The sequence below is a fragment of the Eucalyptus grandis genome, chromosome 11 (assembly GCF_016545825.1).
Source record: "Eucalyptus grandis isolate ANBG69807.140 chromosome 11, ASM1654582v1, whole genome shotgun sequence".
NCBI classification, from domain to species: Eukaryota; Viridiplantae; Streptophyta; class Magnoliopsida; order Myrtales; family Myrtaceae; genus Eucalyptus; species Eucalyptus grandis.
In genome coordinates, this window is record NC_052622.1 from 5,348,174 (window position 1) to 5,368,960 (window position 20,787).

Sequence of the window (20,787 nt, forward strand, 5' to 3'; positions counted from 1 at the left end):
CGGAAGCGAATAAATAATCCCCAAACAAAACTCAATTGGGATAGAAAAGCAAGATCACATTTTCAAAACCAACCACATACTTTTTATACATATCAAACCAGTTCATTTACAGGACTAGGCTATTTACAAAAGATCTATAAAAGATCAGTCCTCAAAAACTAAGTTGTCCTAAGATCAGCTAGAAATGTCCATTCGCCAGCTCTTCAGTCGAGATCGACGAAGTCAAAAATCCTCTCAGCGACCCTCACTTTGGTCTACCAAAAGCTCCGGAGGATCCGCCATCTAGGGACCTGAAATATTATCCCACAAGGATGAAACAATGTCTCGGCCGAGTCCTACCTCTAAAACTCGATTAGGAAGAAAATAAGCCCCAAGGTGCTCTAGCCACACAAAGAGGATTGAGGACTTACCTCGCCTCGATCCATTCCCGCACATCAGTACATTTCATAATTCAACCAAATCCGATCATTCACAATGATTCAAATCAATCATATTATCTATCTTTCCATACCGTCTATCAAACCGATCGTTAATACGACAAATGCTCTCCAAAGCTGTAATATATAGACGGTTGCTTGTCAAGCCTTTGTATAGATAGATAGCTCACCAAAGTCAGAATCGATATAATAGCTCACCAAAGGCGTAAGCGTATAATAGCTCGCCAAAGTCATGAATCGATATAATAGCTCTCAAAAGCTGATAATTCAATAATAAACTAATCCATACTTCAAATAAATCAATCAATAAATCCCATCGATTCAAATGGCCATACAAACCAATCACGGTGCTAGAAGCTAACAAGGTATTTTCAAGTTAAATACCAAAACTTCTCCAATTTTATTCAATTCCTCACTTAGGAATAATTAACCATAATCATCATTTCCACTCAATTTCTCAATTTAACATATAATTAGCACAAACCGACCGCCTTTGCGCGATCGGTGCGAAATTCTAACACCAGGCCATCAGGCAAAATTTTGAAATTATTAAATAATTAAATTTAATTCCGAAAATTAAATAATTAAATATTATATTATAATAATATAATTTAATAAAATAATATTTATAAAATTCGAAATAATTATTTAATTAAAATAATTAATTAGGGCTTAAACAAGATTACACTAATTTAAACATAAAATTAGCCCTAATTAAACATCCATTAAACTAATCATACAACTAAGCTAATTTACATTAAAATAATCTAATATAACCACCTAAACCTAATTAGACTAATCTAAACACCCCTTAAGCATGATTAACTTGCTAAGCGAGGTTTAGAGGATAAACTCACCGGTTTTGCGCGCCGGTGAGTTCACGGCGATCACGACACCAAGGCAGTCAATAAACCCCAAAGCGGCGACACCAACGGAGGCCGGGAAGACACTGAAAACGGGCCTCGAAGTCTGGAACTTCTTGCTGTCTTCTGCTTTTGATCTGGACTGAACTGCAGAGAAGAAACCAACAACTTCAACGGCGAAAACGGGCTGATCGGAGCTCCGGCAGCGGGTGATTGGCAACCAGCAGCTCCCGGGGTCAAGGGGATCTTTACGGAGGTTGGGATGGGCAAAGAAATGGTCGGAAAGGGGCGAAACAGCAAGAAAACGCGAAACGAGGCGGAGCGGGGGCAGAACCAGGCGGTCCGGCGGCGGCAGATTCTCACCGGCTTTCGGGACGACCGGAGAATCGTTCCGGCAAGCGGCGAGTTGCTCCGGTACGGTCTGGATGTCTTCTTCACGGTGATGGGTGGCTCGTTTGCTGATTCAACCGGGAAGTTAACTTTTTACTCGGATCTTTGGCGAAAGGTCGGCTGGAGCAGAAACTGGAACGAGGGGAAAACAGAGGAGGAAATGGGGTCCGATGGGCATGCGACGGTGGAGGGCTGATGTTGCTCGGTTCCTCTGGTTTTTGCTGAGCTTCTCTCCTTCAACAACAATGGAGAAAGCCTTAGAGAAGAAGCTGCTTAAGAGTGGGGGTCTCCTTGGGCTCTCTAGAGCTCAACACTTGCCATCTTCTCATTGGCTTTGCCCCCACCATGACACCACATGACCTCAGCCACTCTCTCTCCTCCAATCTTCCTCTACAAGCTTGGCAATAGGTGCAAAATGTGGTGTGCCATGGGAGCTACGAATTTTGGACATTCCCCCATTCAATCCATTCAATTCGCTCTTAATTCCAATCAATTGAAGCTCAAATAAATCGGTCCATGTGTCCTCGGCCTTCTCATGACATTTCCCGCCAAATGATCCAACTCGCATCCCGAAGATTCGATTCAAAACGGCCCTCGACAATCCCGAACAAAAACGGCCTTACTTTGCTTTTCCGCCAAAATCTCGGTTTGTAGAAAAATCTTAAGAATATGAGTCGACGTTCCTAAAATGGTGTGACATGCGGAACCTTCAATTTCTGAATCCGGGTTTAAAATCACGGTTAATTTCAATGCGGCGCGATTTGAGCGCGTCCTAATCTACCGGGTAGCTTTTAGGAAATTTTCGGTGCAATTGACCCGTGGTTGATTATTTTCAAGCCACGACATAATCTTCGACACATTAGCGACTCTCGATTGTCGTGAAAATCTCGAGGTTTCAAATACGGACACGGGGTACCCAAAACGACGGAATAATCGGTTCGGTGCCGGTCGACGAGGATATTGAAATCAGGTGGAATCACCCACACTCTAATTACATATCTCAGTTGAATCGACCTATTACGATCTGTTCGATTCCCGACGGTGTCGTAATGATCCTTGCAGATTTATACGGTCGGCGGTCGGTTCATGGTCGATTCTCAAGCCTATTGCATTTAAATTCCTTAACGGTTTCACCTGATATACTAGTTATCTCGTGAGTGATCAGCTCGGAGAATTGAACTATAAGCGCGTCGATGAAAAGTCCGTTTCATTTAATTGAAAACAAAATCAGAAATTTGGGATGTCACAACTCTTCCCCTCTTATAAAAAATTTCGTCCTCGAAATTTAAACCATTACAATCTTTGAATAAAAAGGTGGGGGTACAATTCTCTCATCGACTCTTCACTTTCCCAGGTTGCTCCTTCAGTGCCGTGGTGTTGCTAGACCACTTTGACCAACGGAATGGTCTTGGTGCGCAGAACTTGCTCTTTGCGATCCACGATCTGAATCGGGCTTTCAACGTACGACACACGGTCGTCCACGTCCAATTCCTCAAAATTAAGTACGTGGGTCGGGTCAGGCTCATACTTCCTCAACATCAACCCGTGAAAGACGTCATGCACTTGCGCCAACTTTGGCGGTAATGCAAGACGATACGCCAAAATCCCGATTCTTTCCAGAATCTCAAAGGGACCTACGTACCTCGGACTCAGTTTTCCTTTCTTGCCAAAGCGCGAAGTACCCCTCATTGGCGACACCTTTAGAAAAACGTGATCACCAACTTGGAACTCCAACGATCTTCGACGCTTATCTGCATAGCTTTTCTGACGGCTCTAAGCGGTGCATGTCATCGATCGCAACTTGCCTCCACCGATTGTTGAACTAACTCGGGCTGTAAGCTTTCTTTCACCAACCTCATCCCACACACGGGTGTTACGCATGCTCGCCATACAACGCTTCGAAAGGTGCCATCGAATACTCGCCGATAACTGTTGTTGTAGGCGGGTCGACGAGATGAAGCTGCTCTTCCCAACTCCCTTTAAAATCCAGTACGCAAGCTCGCAGCATGTCTTCGAGGGTTTGAATAGTCCTCTCAGACTGGCCATCCGTCTGTGGATGATAGGCCGTCTTGTGCATTGCTGACTTCATACCTAAAGCACTTTGCAAGCTTTTCCAAAAAGCGGCCGTGAATCTCGGGTCTCTGTCCGAAGTAATCGTCACTGGCACTCCATGCAGACGAACGATCTGACGCATATACAGGTCTGCGTGTCTATCCAAACTAAGGTCCTTTCGTACTGCAATGAAGTGAGCCGACTTCGACAATCTATCGACCACTACCCAAATCGAATCATTTCCTTTCTGACTCCTCGGTAGTCCAGTCACGAAGTCCATCGTGATATGTTCCCATTTCCACTCGGGAATCTCGAGAGGTTGCAGAAGTCCTCCTGGCTTACGGTCTTTGTGCCTTTATTTTTGCCGACGGGTCGGACATTTGGCGACATGCTTGACAATGTACGCCTTCATACGAGACCACCAATAATGTTGACGCAGATTCGATACATCTTCGTCTTGCCCGGGGTGAATGCTGTAACCGCTCCGATGAGCCTCTGATAAAATCTCCTCTCTGAGCTCTACATCGTCGGGTACACACAATCGTCCTTGGAACCTCAGTGTTCTATCCTCAGCAATCTGAAAGTTGGCATTCTTCTTTTCTGTATTCTCTTGCAGAATCTTTTGAATCTCTGGATCTGTCCACTGAAGCGTCTTGATTCTTATCTGAACTTCCGGTTCAATTCTGAGGGTGGCCATAAGGTTTGAAAGGTGGCCTACCTCAAATTTGAAACCCGAATCTCGAACTTTCTCGATCAATCTCCATTCCTTGAGTACCATCGAGCAGCGAAGACTTCCGACTTAAAGCATCGGCGACTTTATTTGCTTTTCCGGGGTGATACTGAGAATATCACGGTCATAATCCTTCGGGAGTTCCATCCGACGCCTGTCTCATATTCAACTCTTTCGAGAGAATAAATACTTGAGATTCGATGGTCGGTGAAGATCCTGGAATCTTTCTCCGCACAAATAATGTCTCCAAATCTTCAAAGCGAAGATAATAGCTGCAAGTTCTAAGTCATGCGTCAGATAATTCAATTCATTAGGCCTCAACTAACGGGATGCGTATGCAACAATCCTACCATGTTGCATCAGCACACAACCCAGTCCACTAAACGATGCATCACTGTAGATCTCATAACCTCCAGGACCAGACGGTATGGTCAGCACAAGTGCGGTAGTCAGCTTCTTCTTAAGCTCTTGAAAACTACGCTCGCACTTGTCTGTCCACACGAACTTCTCATCTTTCCTCAGTAAACGAGTCAACGGTGACGCTAACGCTGAAAACCCTTCCACAAACCTTCTGTAATACCCTGCCAAACCCAGAAAACTTCTGATCTCTGTTACTATCGTCGGTCTCGGCCAGTTAATCACTGCTTCAATCTTGGACGGGTCCACTGATATTCCTTCACCTGAAATCACGTGACCTAGAAACGCCACACGAGTTAACCAAAACTCGCACTTACTGAACTTGGCATACATCTCGTGATTCCTTAGAGTCTGTAGCACTATTCTCAACTGTCTTCCGTGTTCTTCTAGACTTCTCGAATACACCAAGATGTCGTCGATGAACACAATTACAAACTGATCCAGATACTCCTTGAACACACGGTTCATCAGATCCATAAAAAGCAGCTGGAGCATTCGTCAAACCAAACGGCATTACAGTAAATTCATAATGGCCATATCGAGTACGAAACGCTGACTTCGGTATGTCTTCCTTCTTGATCCTCAACTGATGATACCCCGTCCTCAAGTCGATCTTTGAAAATATCGACGCTCCTTGAAGCTAGTCAAACAAGTCATCGATTCTCGGAAGTGGATACTTGTTCTTAATCGTCACTTGATTTAGTTGACGGTAGTCGATGCATAGACGTAACGAACCATCTTTCTTCTTCACAAACAAAACTGGTGCTCCCCAAGGCGATGCGCTATGGCGTATGAATCCCTTATCGAGCAATTCTTGCATCTGTACCTTCAATTCCTTCAATTCAGACAACGCCATCCGGTAAGGAGCCTTAGAGATTGGCTCTGTCCTAGGTGCTAGTTCAATCACAAACTCGATCTCTCTCTCTGGCGGTAGACCTGGCAACTCTTTAGGAAACACATATGGAAATTCTTGAACCACTGATATATCTTCTAACTTCAGTTCCTCGACTGTCGTATCTACGACAGTCGCCAAGTAACCTTGACAACCCTTGTCTAACAAACGGGTTGCCTCGAACGACGAGATCAGAGCAATCGAGGGTCCTCCTCGACTCCCAATAAACTCGAAACTCTCACCCCCTAACGGGTTAAACTGAATCGATTTACGATAGCAGTCCATTTTAGCTCGTTGCTTGGTGAGCCAGTCCATGCCAATAATCACATCAAAATCATACCTGGCTAGGACTATCAGATCTATTTCCCCCACTCGCTCACCAATCACTAACTTGCAACCAGAACAACCCAATGCAACTAACACCTTATCCTTTAACGGTGTAGATATGCTAACCACTGACTCCAACAATTTAGGACTTAATCCTATCAGCGTAACAAACTGTTCAGCTATAAAAGAATGAGTGGCGCCAGGGTCAAACAAAGCATAAGCAGCAAGGTCGTTCAACGAAACCGTACCTGTAATCACATTAGGCGCATCCTCCGCCTGTCTTCTTGTGATGGCATACGTCTTTCCCTGAGCTGGAGGTCTAATCGGTCCACCCTGTGGTGCGATCTGCGGCACAAACCCCCTATTCTGACCCAACTGAAGCGGTGGTGGCGGCGGTAACTGCTGCGGTCCTCTTTGCTTTCTGGGACAATCTCTGGCCATGTGTCCACGCTGGCCACACTCGTAGCAAATACCTATCGCAAGATGGCATGGAGCTGTACCATGTCGCCTTCCACAGAAGCGACACGCACCATTTTGATTTGGCGTTGACTTCCTAACTCCACCTTCCTATTGGGCGGAACATGATACCTTCCTCCATACATCGGTTTCTTCCCAAACCGATTACCTTCTCTATTCGACCCAAACCGTGATCCAGATGCGGCGGCTCGTTCATTCAGATTTTTCTCGATCAGCTGAGCTCGTCCATACAGCTCATTGTAGTTCTTTATATCCAATGGCACCAGCGGATCTTTCAGTTCTGGTCGGAGGCCATCTATAAACCTCATTGCCTTCTCCTTGGGATCCTGGATCATCCTAGGAGCATACTGTGAAAGCTCGGCAAACTTTGCCTCGTACTCGGCAAACTTTGCCTCGTACTGGTCCACAATCATTGGACCTTGACGGAGACGCAGAAATTCCGCCATTTTTAATTGCTTGGCACAGTTGGAGAAGTACTTGTCATTGAATGCTCTAACGAAGGCGTTCCACACTGGGACTATGCCTTCTGGGAATACTTCTCTCCTGGTGGCTCTCCACCAAGTACTTGCAACCCCCTGCATCTGATACACTGCAAGGGTAACCTTCTCTTTTTCAGAGCACTTCAGTAGCTCAAATGCTTTTTCCAGTTCTTCAATCCAACGGGTCGCAGCCTCGGGATCTCCTGTCCCGGTGAACTTTGGTGGTTTCAACTTCAGGAAATGCTCCACCAAGTCATGCATTGGTCTCCCGGCGACCACGTTCCTAGGTGGAACTTCAACAGGTGCAACAACAGGTGCGGCAACTAGTGCGGCGGCGGGTGCAACAGCAGGTGCAGCAGCGGTGGCAGCAACAACGGCAGCAGTAATAGCGGCGGCTTGATTCTGAGCCTGCTGATCCAACCGATTCCCCATGGCCTCAAGCATCTGCATGATCCCGTCGATCCTCGGATCACCAGGGGCTGCTACCCCAGCACCAACAGGAGGTGGTGCTACTCCACTAGCGCTAGCCTCAGCTTGCGCTCGACCACGTCCACCTCGGGTACCGACCCTTGTTGGCGTCCTCCCCCGAGTGACTAGACTCATGGTCTTCTTCCTAGGAGTCCTCTCCTGATCACTCATAACGCAAGTTCTCTACAGACACCTGCTTTCCAATTCACATTGAATTAGAATTGAGTGACCCACCAAACAATTTACCAATCAACTAGAAATCACATGCACCAGCATGAAATCAAAGTCATTTCTACTAACTATCCCATAAACCATCGCACCTTATCACTCCAATCACAGACCCGCTCTAATACCACTTAAACGGGGATGTCACGCCCCGAACCTCGAGCACGCGCACATCCCACTGCGGTCGATAGAAATGCGACTTCCCAGGACACGTCGCCGACCCATTCTTTTTAATTACACATGTGGAAGCGAATAAATAATCCCCAGACAAAACTCAATTGGGATAGAAAAGCAAGATCACATTTTCAAAACCATCCACATACTTTTTATACATATCAAACTAGTTCATTTACAGGACTAGGCTATTTACAAAAGATCTATAAAAGATCAGTCCTCAAAAACTAAGCTGTCCTAAGATCAGCTAGAAAGGTCCATTCGCCAGCTCTTCAGTCGAGATCGACGAAGTCAAAAATCCTCTCAGCGACCCTCACTGGTCTACCAAAAAGCTCCGGAGGATCCGCCATCTAGGGACCTGAAATATTATCCCACAACCGGGATGAAACAATGTCTCAGCGAGTCCTACCCTCTAAAACTTGATTAGGAAGAAAATAAGCCCCAAGGTGCTCTAGCCACACAAAGAGGATTGAGGACTTACCTCGCCTCAGTCCATTCCTGCACATCAGTACATTTCATAATTCAACCAAATCCGATCATTCACAATGATTCAAATCAATCATATTATCTATCTTTCCATACCGTCTATCAAACCAGTCGTTAATACAACAAATGCTCTCCAAAGCTGTAATATATAGACGGTTGCTCGCTGAAGCTGTATAGATAGATAGCTCACCAAAGCTGTAATATATAGACGGTTGCTCGCTCAAGCTGTATAGATAGATAGCTCACCAAAGCTGTATGCGATATAATAGCTCACCAAAGTGTAATCGTTATAATAGCTCGCCAAGGTATGTAACGATATAATAGCTCTCAAAAGCTGATAATTCAATAATAAACTAATCCATACTTCAAATAAATCAATCAATAAATCCCATCTATTCAAACTGGCCATACAAACCAATCACGGTGCTAGAAGCTAACACCGGGTATTTTCAAGTTAAATACCAAAACTTCTCCAATTTTATTCAATTCCTCACTTAGGAATAATTAACCATAATCATCATTTCCACTCAATTTCTCAATTTAACATATAATTAGCACAAACCGACCGCACCTTTGCGATCGGTGCGAAATTCTAACGCCAGGCCATCCGGCAAAATTTTCGAAATTATTAAATAATTAAATTTAATTCCGAAAATTAAATAATTAAATATTATATTATAATAATATAATTTAATAAAATAATATTTATAAAATTCGAAATAATTATTTAATTAAAATAATTAATTAGGGCTTAAACAAGATTACACTAATTTAAACATAAAATTAGCCCTAATTAAACATCCATTAAACTAATCATACAACTAAGCTAATTTACATTAAAATAATCTAATATAACCACCTAAACCTAATTAGACTAATCTAAACACCCCTTAAGCATGATTAACTTGCTAAGCGAGGTTTAGAGGATAAACTCACCGGTTTGCGCGCCGGTGAGTTCACGGCGATCACGACACCAAGGCAGTCAATAAACCCCAAAGCGGCGACACCAACGGAGGCCGGGAAGACACTGAAAACGGGCCTCGAAGTCTGGAACTTCTTGCTGTCTTACGCTTTTGATCCGGACTGAACTGCAGAGAAGAAACCAACAACTTCAACGGCGAAAACGGGCTGATCGGAGCTCCGGCAAGCGGGTGATTGGCAACCAGCAGCTCCCGGGGGTCAAGGGGATCTTGCTGGAGGTTGGGATGGGCAAAGAAATGGTCGGAAAGGGGCGAAACAGCAAGAAAACGCGAAACAGGCGGAGCAGGGCAGAACCAGGCGGTCCGGCGAGCGGCAGATTCTCACCGGCTTTCGGGACGACCGGAGAATCGTTCCGGCAAGCGGCGAGTTGCTCCGGTACGGTCTGGATGTCTTCTTCACGGTGATGGGTGGCTCGTTTGCTGATTCAACCGGGAAGTTAACTTTTTACTCGGATCTTTGGCGAAAGGTCGGCTGGAGCGAAACCGGAACGAGGGGAAAACAGAGGAGGAAATGGGGTCCGATGGGCATGCGACGGTGGAGGGCTGATGCTGCTCGGTTCCTCTGGTTTTGCTGAGCTTCTCTCCTTCAACAACAATGGGAAAGCCTTAGAGAAGAAGCTGCTTAAGAGTGGGGGTCTCCTTGGGCTCTCTAGAGCTCAACACTTGCCATCTTCTCATTGGCTTTGCCCCCACCATGACACCACATGACCTCGCCACTCTCTCTCCTCCAATCTTCCTCTACAAGCTTGGCAATAGGTGCAAAATGTGGTGTGCCATGGGAGCTACGAATTTTGGACATTCCCCCATTCAATCCATTCAATTCTCTCTTAATTCCAATCAATTGAAGCTCAAATAAATCGGTCCATGTGTCCTCGGCCTTCTCATGACATTTCCCCGTCAAATGATCCAACTCGCATCCTGAAGATTCGATTCAAAACGGCCCTCTGACAATCCCGAACAAAAACGGCCTTACTTTGCTTTTCCGCCAAAATCTCGGTTTGTAGAAAAATCTTATGAATATGAGTCGACGTTCCTAAAATGAATTGTGACATGCCAGAACCTTCAATTTCTGAATCGGGTCTAAAATCACGGTTAATTTCAATCAGCGCGATTTGAGCGCGTCTAATCTACCGAGTAGCTTTTAGGAAATTTTCGGTGCAATTGACCCGTGGTTGATTATTTTCAAGCCACGACATAATCTTCGACACATTAGCGACTCTCGATTGTCGTGAAAATCTCGAGGTTTCAAATACGGACACAGGGTACCCAAAACGACAGAATAATCAGTTCAGTGCCGGTCGACGAGGATATTGAAATCGGGTGGAATCACCCACACTCTAATTACATATCTCGGTCGAATCGACCTGTGCGATCTGTTCGATTTCGACGGTGTCGTAATGATCCTTGCAGATTTATACGGTCGGCGATCGGTTCATGGTCAGATTCTCAAGCCTATTGCATTTAGATTCCTTAATGGCTTCACCTGATAAACTAGTTATCTCGTGAGTGATCAGCTCGGAGAATTGAACTATAAGCGCGTCGATGAAAAGTCCGTTTCATTTAATTGAAAACAGAATCAGAAATTTGGGATGTCACAATATGAGCTGTGAATTGATCGTGATGAAAACTCGTGTTTAGTTCCTTTACCCAAAAAAAAAAAAAACTCATGTTTAGTCCAGTTTATAGCATATATAGGCTAGAAAACGAATCCAGACCTCTCTCCTTCATCTCTAACTCAACTACCACAAATCTCTTTTAGTTTCAGCCAAAGAGGGAACAAAAACGAGAAGGGAGAGAACTCACGGAATTTTTCTGAATGTTTAGCATGTGTCTACAAATGTGAAAATTTGTTAAATTTTCTCCATTAATCTCTTCCCAACTTCATTAATTAATGGGGAATTCCATGGTCTAGTCCGACAACTTATGGAATCGATCTTGTATATAATCGGGACTGTCGGATCAAAAGGAAAAAAAAATTTCAACTGTGAATTATTTTGAAAAGATATTAACTTATGAATATGTAAGGAAAATTAATGACTATTCTGCTCGTTTCACGGACAATAACTTCCAAGAAAACGTTTTTATGATTTTCCAGTGTTCATTTCACGAAAAATGAACTAGTCTAGAAAAACGTTTTCCGCTATTAGAAAAAAACATTTTCAAAAGTGGAGAAAATATTTTCATTTTTCAGAAATAGAAAACATTTTCCATAACTACTTTCACCTCACTTTCCTTCACCAAACACATTTTCCTTTTATTTTAGGTTTTCTTTATATGTTTTCTTTTTTTTTTTTAAAAATCGAGTTTTTAATTTTTGTTCTTTCCTTTTCTTTTTCTTCTTCCTTAGCCGATCATCAATCTCGGTGGTGGCCGGCAACTAGCCACAAGCCAGCTTGAGCTCACCAGCCTCGGCAGAGGTTGGGGTCACCTAGATCAACAAAGCTCGAGGTCGCCTAGATCTGGTGAAACGTGAGCTCACCGGTCTCAACGTAGCTTGGGCTCGCTTGGATCGGCTAGGCCTTGAGCTCATCAATCCGCGTCTTGGTCGGTTGCTAGCGGTTGGCCATCGCCAAGGCACGCAGTGGTGGAGGAAGAAAGAGGAGGAAGGAAAAGAAAAAGGAAAAAAGAAGAAAGAAAGAAAAATTTAAAAAATTCGATTTTTAAAAATAGAAAATAATTGAAAATTCAAATTTAAAAATATATATATAAAAATTAAAATTAATTTTTTTGGTCGATTAAAAAATCAAAATTCCATTTTTTAGTAATTTTTTTTCTAGAAAATTGGTATCTTTTAAAATTTTTCAGCTTTCACTTACGTATTCAATTTCCCTTGTAGGAACTTATATCCTCTTAACGCTGCCCAAGTCACCCTTTTGTTTCGACCAAAAAAAAAAAAAACCAGTCACCCTTTTGTCCAACGGAAGTGTCAGCTGCTAGGCATCAGACGCTATGTCAAATTCATCAATTACTGCAACAATTTATCGAGATTAACAGCTTGAGTGCAGCAGCATTACTAGACGAGAATAGGAATGTTCAAATCACAAAAAGCCCAAAAAAAAAAATCAGTTCAGCGGGGTTGACAATATGTTGTTATTTGGCGTTAACAAGTGTCTGAGGGCATTTTTTAACAAAATCCTATCGGAATACTGTCATTAGGTAGAGATATTGTGGATGACGGCATAAAATTATTTTACATATGTATTATTTGAATAAAGTGTGTGATATGATGTTAATTAGTGGGATGAGAGTTAGGGATGATAGGTACAACACAATAGAATGCACTACAATTTATAAAGAGGAAAAGTGCCAAAAAGTCTTAAACTTTTTGTATTTGTGCAAATTTAATCATAAACCTTCTTTTGTGCCAATTAAGTCCTAAACATTTTTTTACGTTGTGCCAATTCAATCATTTCTGGCCAATTTTAGCCAGATTTTGCTGATTTGGATGCCGGCTGGCTGACGTGGATAATTTTTAATAACTTTTAATATTTTAATATTTTAGATTTCTTTTTCTTTTTATATTTTTCTTCTCCTCTTCTTTCTCCAGCTGGTCGCCGAACCTTGACGATCGGCTAGAGGTGACGGCCGGCAAGGTTGAGGTCGACCTTGCCGACCACCTCACCGGTGGCCACGGGGGTGGCCTCACGCTGGGCGATGAGGCTGCCCTCGAGGCCTAGGCGGCGAGGCTCGCCCTTGCCGAACTCGGCGAGGGTCGAGTCTCGCCCATGGCTGGCGGGCGAGCCTCGCTAGCTCAGCGCAAGGCCAGCTTGAGGCCGCCTCCTTGCGCCAAGCTAGTGGGGCTCGCCCTCGCTAGCCATGGGCGAGGCTCGACCCTCGCCGCCTCGGCCTCAAGGGAGGCTCGCCGCTCGGCACGAGGCTCCCCTTGCGGCCACACGGCAAGGTGACCGGTCGACGAGGTTCGGTGACCGGCTAGAGGAATAAGAGGAGAAGAAACAAAGAAAAAAATATTAAGAAATATTAAAATATTATTAAAAGTTATCCACGTCAATTTGATCGCCCACGTCAACCGACGGCGTGCAGTCAGCAAAATCTGGCCGAAATTAGCCGAAAATGACTGAATTAGCACCAAAAAATGGTTTAGTTTTAAATTGGCACAAATATAAAAGGTTTAGGATTTTTTGGTACTTTTCCCATTTATAAAGTGCAAAGTTTTTCTCTATCTTCATATTTTTGAATTGCCCTTCTTGATTATAAAAGTCATTTTACACATGACTTTTCATAAGTGAGAATGGCAATTCAAAAACTATGAAAAGTTAAGAAACATCTTGCAAATATAGTTTTGTATATATTTTCCTACCATTGATCTCTTTCTTCCCGATTATACAAATGTAGATTTTATGCATCATTCTAAAGATTTCATGAATAATCTTTGAGCGTCTAGCATTAGGCCTTTTTTCCCTTTTGCCGGACAATGAGAGCTTAAAAAAGAACTCATGGCAATCGGATAGAATTTCCAATCGTTAAAAAATGAATCGATATGACCTTTCCGACTTTCATTTCGTAATCCATATTCCGATCTTATAATCTACACCCCTCATCCCAGACCAGACCATGACTGTGGCATCCGGGAAATTTCAACCCGAAATATTGATATTTGAGGGAAACGATATTTGTCTTTGAATGGCCGTAGGGACAATTACATCATCGGCCACGATATTTTATCTCTTGGACCGAACCCCGTATGAAAATGTTAATTGATTATGGGAATGTTAATTGATTTCTATAAAAAAAAAAATCAAAATCAAATGCCCTAAAGTGGTGTAGGAATTACGGGCTTATTATATTTTTCTATGGGCTATTTAAATTGGACATGGGACAACTTGGCCCAAAATTTTCGGGCCCAAAGCAGGCCAAGAGGCCCAAACCGTCGGCCCATGGAGCCCATGGGGTAGCCAATGCATGAAGGAGGTGAAGCATGGTGGACACTTGTCTTCCTCCACAATTACACTTGTCCCTTGCCATTAGACACTTGTCCATCCTACATCCACTTAATCATTTTCTTTCATGCAAAAAGAGAGTTAATTGATTAATCAAAGAGCAAGAAAAGGGGAGGGGATTTTCGGAAGTAAGAGAGGGAAGAGAGACCGAGAGAAATTGAGAGTGAGAGAAACCGAGAGAGAGGAAGGAGGAGGCCGCACGAGGAAGAAGGAGGGAGTTTGTCCGCCGTTCGTTGCCGTTTTGCCTCTGTTTGCTGCTGTTTTGTGCTTGAATCTAAGGCAAGTAGAGTCCTAAAACCTACCCTTTGCTTGCTGTGAAGTGTGTGTGTGGAAGATGATAAATCGTGGTTGTGGTAAGTGGTGCAATTTCGGAGCTTTGGGGAGAGGTTTGTTGGTCTTGAATGCTGTTTCTGGAAAATCAGCTTGACTGTTCACGAGTTTGGGGGTTGCATGCGACTTTTTTATTTGGAATTTCACTTCGACCTCTTCATGAACATTGTAGAGAATATCTTGAAGTATAACATACTAAAATTTCAGACAAAATGGACAAGTATTAAGGGGTGAAATCCTTTTTCTACGAAAATGTTAGATCTGGAAACTGTTTTGTTGACCTCTTGGTGATTTCGTGTGTTGCATGTCACCTTTTACTTAAACTCTCACTTCAACCTCTTCATGAGAGTTGTAGAGAACATCTTGAATATTAACATACCTAAATTTGAGATAAAACGAATAAGTTTTGCTTGGCGAAACGATTTTTCCTTTGAAGACGTTAGATCTGGAAATGTTGTACTGAGCTTCACTGATTTCGTGGACTATAAAGTGATTTTATTTTGAAAATATCACATTGATCTCTTAATGAAAGTTGTAGTAGACTTCTTGAGGTAAAGCATATAAAAAATTCAGAGGAAAAGAAGAAAGATAAGTCGGTGAAATTGTTTTTCTTTGAGAAAACCAGATCTGGAAAATATTACTTCGACCCAGTAAGACTCCGTGATTTGTATAACATCATGTGGTCAAAATTTGATCATATGTTGTTAATGAAAGTTGTATTTAATATTTTGAGGAATAACATACTGAAAAATTTGAATAAATGAACATATATAAGTCGAAGAATCGAGTTTCTTTGAATGATGATAGTCTGGAAAGATAAACCCGAAAACAGGAAAGTAAGCTGGTTTTAACTTTTAATCTGGAACGAATTTGACTTTGGCTTCTTCATGAAACTTGTAGCTATAGATCTTAAATACAACGTGTCAAAATTTCAGAATTTTCTGAGTCCATTTGAGGGTTCAATTGAAGTTGTTTTCGAAACTGTGCATGGGTCATGTTAAAAACCCTTTTCAGTGATATATACGGATCTGTACGTATTCTGTAAAGCCTTGTTTGATGTGGTGTCCTTCACGAAATATGCTTTCTTAGATCTTATCTACATTTTGGTAAATTTTCAGAATTTATTTCCATCGTTTACTAATTTTCTAGAATTTTTCATGAATAGCACGCATTCTGTTTAAGCTGGAAATTGTTTTATTTACTGTTTATCAGATTTATTATGCAAATCATGATGTCCTGGATTATTATTCGTGCAATGACATGATGACATTCATACATTTCATATGACATCAAAGGATTGATGGATTTTCATAAATTCAATGAAGTTTTCAAAATCATTGCATCAAATGATACCTTTCCCAAGGCATATTATATGATTTTTTTTTAAAAAAAGGGCTGCCGCCAAATCATTGACATTGTTGCATCAAATGTGAAATTGAAAATGAGATGTATGGGAATATGCATTGTGGTGATGAGAAGACCGTCGGAGGTGTGAGCCGACGATGCCCCGGGAGTGTCGGGATGCCCGGAAAGTGGGGGTGCCGGATGCCCGGTGGCCCAGTGGCGTAATTCCGGAGGGTCCTCGGGAGTTTCGAGATGCTTGGTGGTATTCGCTACGTAATTCCAGAGGAGGGGGGATCCTGGTGGTATGTCGGTACGAAATTCCGGAAGCCCCGGAGGTTTGTGCCCGGGGGGATGCCTCGTGATGCTAGTTGGGATGCGAGATGCCCGGAATGTGGGGGGCCGGATGCCCGGTTGTATTTTGAATACATGCCCGAAGGTTTCTCGCGATGCCTGGTTGGATGCGAGCAATAAATTGTGGGATGCAAACATTGGTCCCTGGAAAGAAAAATTAATGAGATCCTTGTGAAAGATAAGAATTGAAAATGAATCACGTGCATGGGTGTATGCATATAGCATGATGCATGATCTGCTTATGAAAATAAATTGATGCTATTTGGCATTGAGAAAGCGATCATGAAGGCTTGAAAGGATCTCATGGTGATGCATGCTTGATAGCATGGATGATACGAATCATGGTGATATATGCACGATGGCATGGTGAGATATGCATGACTGCATGGTGGTATATGCACATATGGCATGGATATGTATGACATGATGACGATGAGTGCATGATTGTATGTGCACCTATGGCATGGATATGTATTACATGATGACGATGAGTGCATGGTTGTATGTGCACCTATGGCATGGTATATGTATGACATGATGGTGATGAGTACATGAGGATGTATGTACATATGGTATGATGACATATGCATAGCTGTAAGGTAAGTTATGCTTGAATGCATGGACGATATGTGCTTGGTATGATGCCTTGATTGTTCTGTTTGATTTATTGAATAGTTTGGTGGATCTTTACTGCTGAGTGGTTGTACTCACCCCTTTTGGGGAATAACATTTCAGACTAGATAAGATACCTCTGCTGCCACTGTCACTAGTAGATGGATCAAGTGATTGGATATGACCGCGAGGAGGAGGATAGCAAAGGAACGAACTTTTGGACGCCGACACTGATCGATGGACTTTAAGTATACGACTGTTGGAGGAGATGTCGGTCATCTTTTGAATTATAGCTAAATATAGAAAACCATGGCATTTCGATGTATCGACTAAAGATGTCCATCTGCCTTGTGTAAATAAAAGTGTTCGGCTTTAACTTATATAAGATGTTTAGTTGGTGTGCATCGTTTTCTGAATATAAGGAAGGGAGTTGTTGGATATGCTTTCGTTACATGAATTGCGCAAGAGACCAATCTAAAAGATGTAAACCCAGGGTTGTATGGGCCATTCTGATTGAAATGGTATCAGTGGTGACATGTTAGTAGGGAAAGTGAAAGGTGAGCGAACAGTGGTGACCCTAACGGATCGGGGGCCGTCGAGGGGTGCCACAATGACACCGGCCGTGCCGGGCCTAGGTTCACTCTGAGCTTGTTGCACGGCTACGTTGGGGTGGCCCACACCGACCCACGCCGATGTTGATTCAACTTTAGATTCGTCGCGGTGTACGAAGTCTCCCCTAGTGCTTGTCTCGCTCGTTCGACGGGCTTTTTGACTTTTCAGACGACCAATCCCAGCCTTTTCCTTCTCCCACACGTCCCATTTTGTGATCGCTACACCCCAAATCACTCACTTCCACACAAATTAGTTTGTAGTCAACGATTTTTCCTTCTCTCACACGTCCCATTTTGTGGTCGCTACACCCCAAATCACTCACTTCCACACAAATTAGTTTGTAGTCAATGATTTTTCCTTCTCTTCCTCATTATCTCAAGAAACGGAGCAATTGAAATTATTCCTCTCATCTTCATCCATCTCTCTTACATCTCCATGCTAAACAATAGATTTTCCTACTCGACTCGTGTCCTCTCCTATTGCATAACCAATGCACAAAGATCGACTCCTCCTCCTTCTCCTTCTACGTCAGTCTTTTAGCATTGCCACAAAAAATAATCAATACACTAACTCTTGCAGTGAGATCCTGAACATAAGCAACCCCTTTCAGCTTAGAGGCGACTCAAAGGTTTGCGGCGACCTTAACTATGAGCTAACCTACATAAATAACGGTACCGTTCTAGATTTGTACTCGAACCAGTGTTGTCAACTATGACAACTACACAATTAGGGTTGCCGATGTAGGGATGAAAAAGGGCAATTGCTCATCTCTTCCTCTCCACTCTCTATCATGTAGCAACTTCTAGCTCCAACCAAATCCATAAGAATGCGAGGAATACAAGTTCTATGATCGAGAGTCATGCAAGACCATTTCGATCGTGAATTGCATGAAGACCGTGCCTTCTCAGTTTTACGTTGACGCTTCGTCGTCCCTTGATGGGGTCAATTTTTCTTTTACTTTTCTAGTACAAGAAGGCAATAATAAACTATGGTGTTAGGACTCTCGTGTGAGTAGTTGTGTTACAGAAATCTCACATCAAAGGATTGGTGTAGTGTATAGCAATTAATACATCCTAATTAGCTCATGAGCCATTGGCCTAAACTTTTGATTGAATGTGGATCCAATTAGATATGCTGATAGGTTTAAACTTAGGCTCCCTCTTGGCAATCTCCTTGAAAGAAGGTATCTGACTTCTATTGCGTGCTTCCACCAATTGGTATCAGAGCCATGGTCACAGCTTGAGAAAAGTTGTTAGAGATGCAGAAGAATACTTGGATTAAGGGGGACTTCTATTGCGTGCTTATCAAAGCCATGGTCATGGTTTGAGATAAATTGTTAAAGATGCATAATGATACTTGGATAAAGGGAGAACAGACCTCATGACTCACGTGTAAGTAAGTTGTGTTAGAGAAATTGTTAAATTGGTATGATGTAGAGCAGTTAATATATCTTAGTTAAATCATGACCTATAGGCTTAAGCTTTTAAGTGAATGTGAGTCCAACTGGATATATTGACGGGTTCAAACTTGGGCTCCCTCTTGACGATCTTCGAAAGAAGGTATCAGACTTCTATTGCGTGCTCCCAACGCATGATCGATACAAATGTCTTCTATACGGAAACTATATGCACTATAGAGCTTATGTCAATGATACCTAGGTGGGTTGATGGCAACAATCTTTAAATCTATGCCCAAATCCATGAATAGATGGTTTTTGGATATGAGCTTTCATGTCTTCCAATTGTGGGTAAGAAGTATTGCAAACATCATTTTGAGTGGTATTGGTAAGCACCAAATTTGGTGCGGACCCAAGAAAGGTGAGACCTTTTAACTTTGTTCAATTTTCTGAAATAAAAAAATAAAAAAAAAATTGTGGGGACATATTTGGTCAAAGTCCGTGAAATTTGTTCAAAACGTGAAATCGAGCTCATTCATCTGTGTATCTTTTCAAAGCCCGTGTGATTTGAAAATGCCCAGTAAGCTCAGGTAGTTAGGTTGATGCTCGTGGTATTTTATATGTATTGTAATAAATACATTGTTTATTTATTTAATTCGAATTCTGCCAACAAATATTAATGAATTGAACCAATATACTAATTCCTTGATTACGGTCTAAATAAGTGTCTTTTTGAATTTCTTCAGCTTTCACTTGACACATATGCAGTCCATTTTCCAGGAATTTCCGCCTACTTCTACAAATTTGGCACCGGTATTGGAGGACTCTTGCCCTATGGTATCGGTAACAATACTTAAATCTTCTCATATTGAATTGATTTATGTTTCTAAATGCAAAAGATTTAACAGACCCATAATTTTCTTGCGTTTTCCCCAAAACACAGTGCAACTGATGGCTGTGAAATTCATCTTGGAAGCCCCAAGGGTGATAACGTTTCTAATATGCAAATGGAGGAAAAGACACTTAGCAATGGATCAAAAGGTTGAACAATTTTTGTAGTCTAATAATAACTTCTTGCCAAATAAGGTACTCTTATTCGGACATAAAAAAATCACGAGCAGCCTTAAGGACAAATTGGGCTTGGGAGGATACAGTTCCGTTTTCAAAGGCAGACTCCAGAGCGGCTGTAAGATGGCAATGAAGATTTTGAAGAAGAGGAAAGCGAATGGACAATACTTCATCAACAAAGTGATTACTATAGGAAGAACTCATCATGTTAATGTGGTTGGACTCATTGCTTTTTGCTTTGAAGTCTTCAAATGAGCTCTTCTCTACAATTTCAGGCATAATGGGTCTTTGGATAAGCACATTTTCTCATGAGGACAAGGGACTTCTCTTGATTGCAATGAAATGCATGATATTGCTCTCGGAGTAGTCGGAGAGATTGAATATTTTCATTGAGGATGTGACCTGCAAATCTATATTTTGATATTAAGTCTCACAACATTTTTCTCGACAGAGGTTTCATCCAAAAAGTTTCCAACGTTGGGCTCGTAAGATTGTATTCCAACGAGTACAACAGTATGTTTTAACTGCTACGAGAAGAATCTTGGGATACATGACTCTAAACTTAAAGAAAATTGGGGGCTGGGGGCATATCTTTCAAAGCTGATGTCGATAGCTCGAGAGTCGGTTTTTTCCTCGCTTCGAATTCTGGTCTTTTGTAATCTATGCTCCTCGCTGCACGTTTGCCGGGCCAAGGGCGATTACACTTTGGGTGACCGGCT

At 42.4% G+C, this 20,787-nt stretch overlaps 1 pseudogene; it reads right to left on the minus strand.

The window, feature by feature from the left end:
- LOC120289602 overlaps positions 1–20,787 on the minus strand; it is a 90,596-nt pseudogene that overhangs the window by 26,665 nt on the left and 43,144 nt on the right.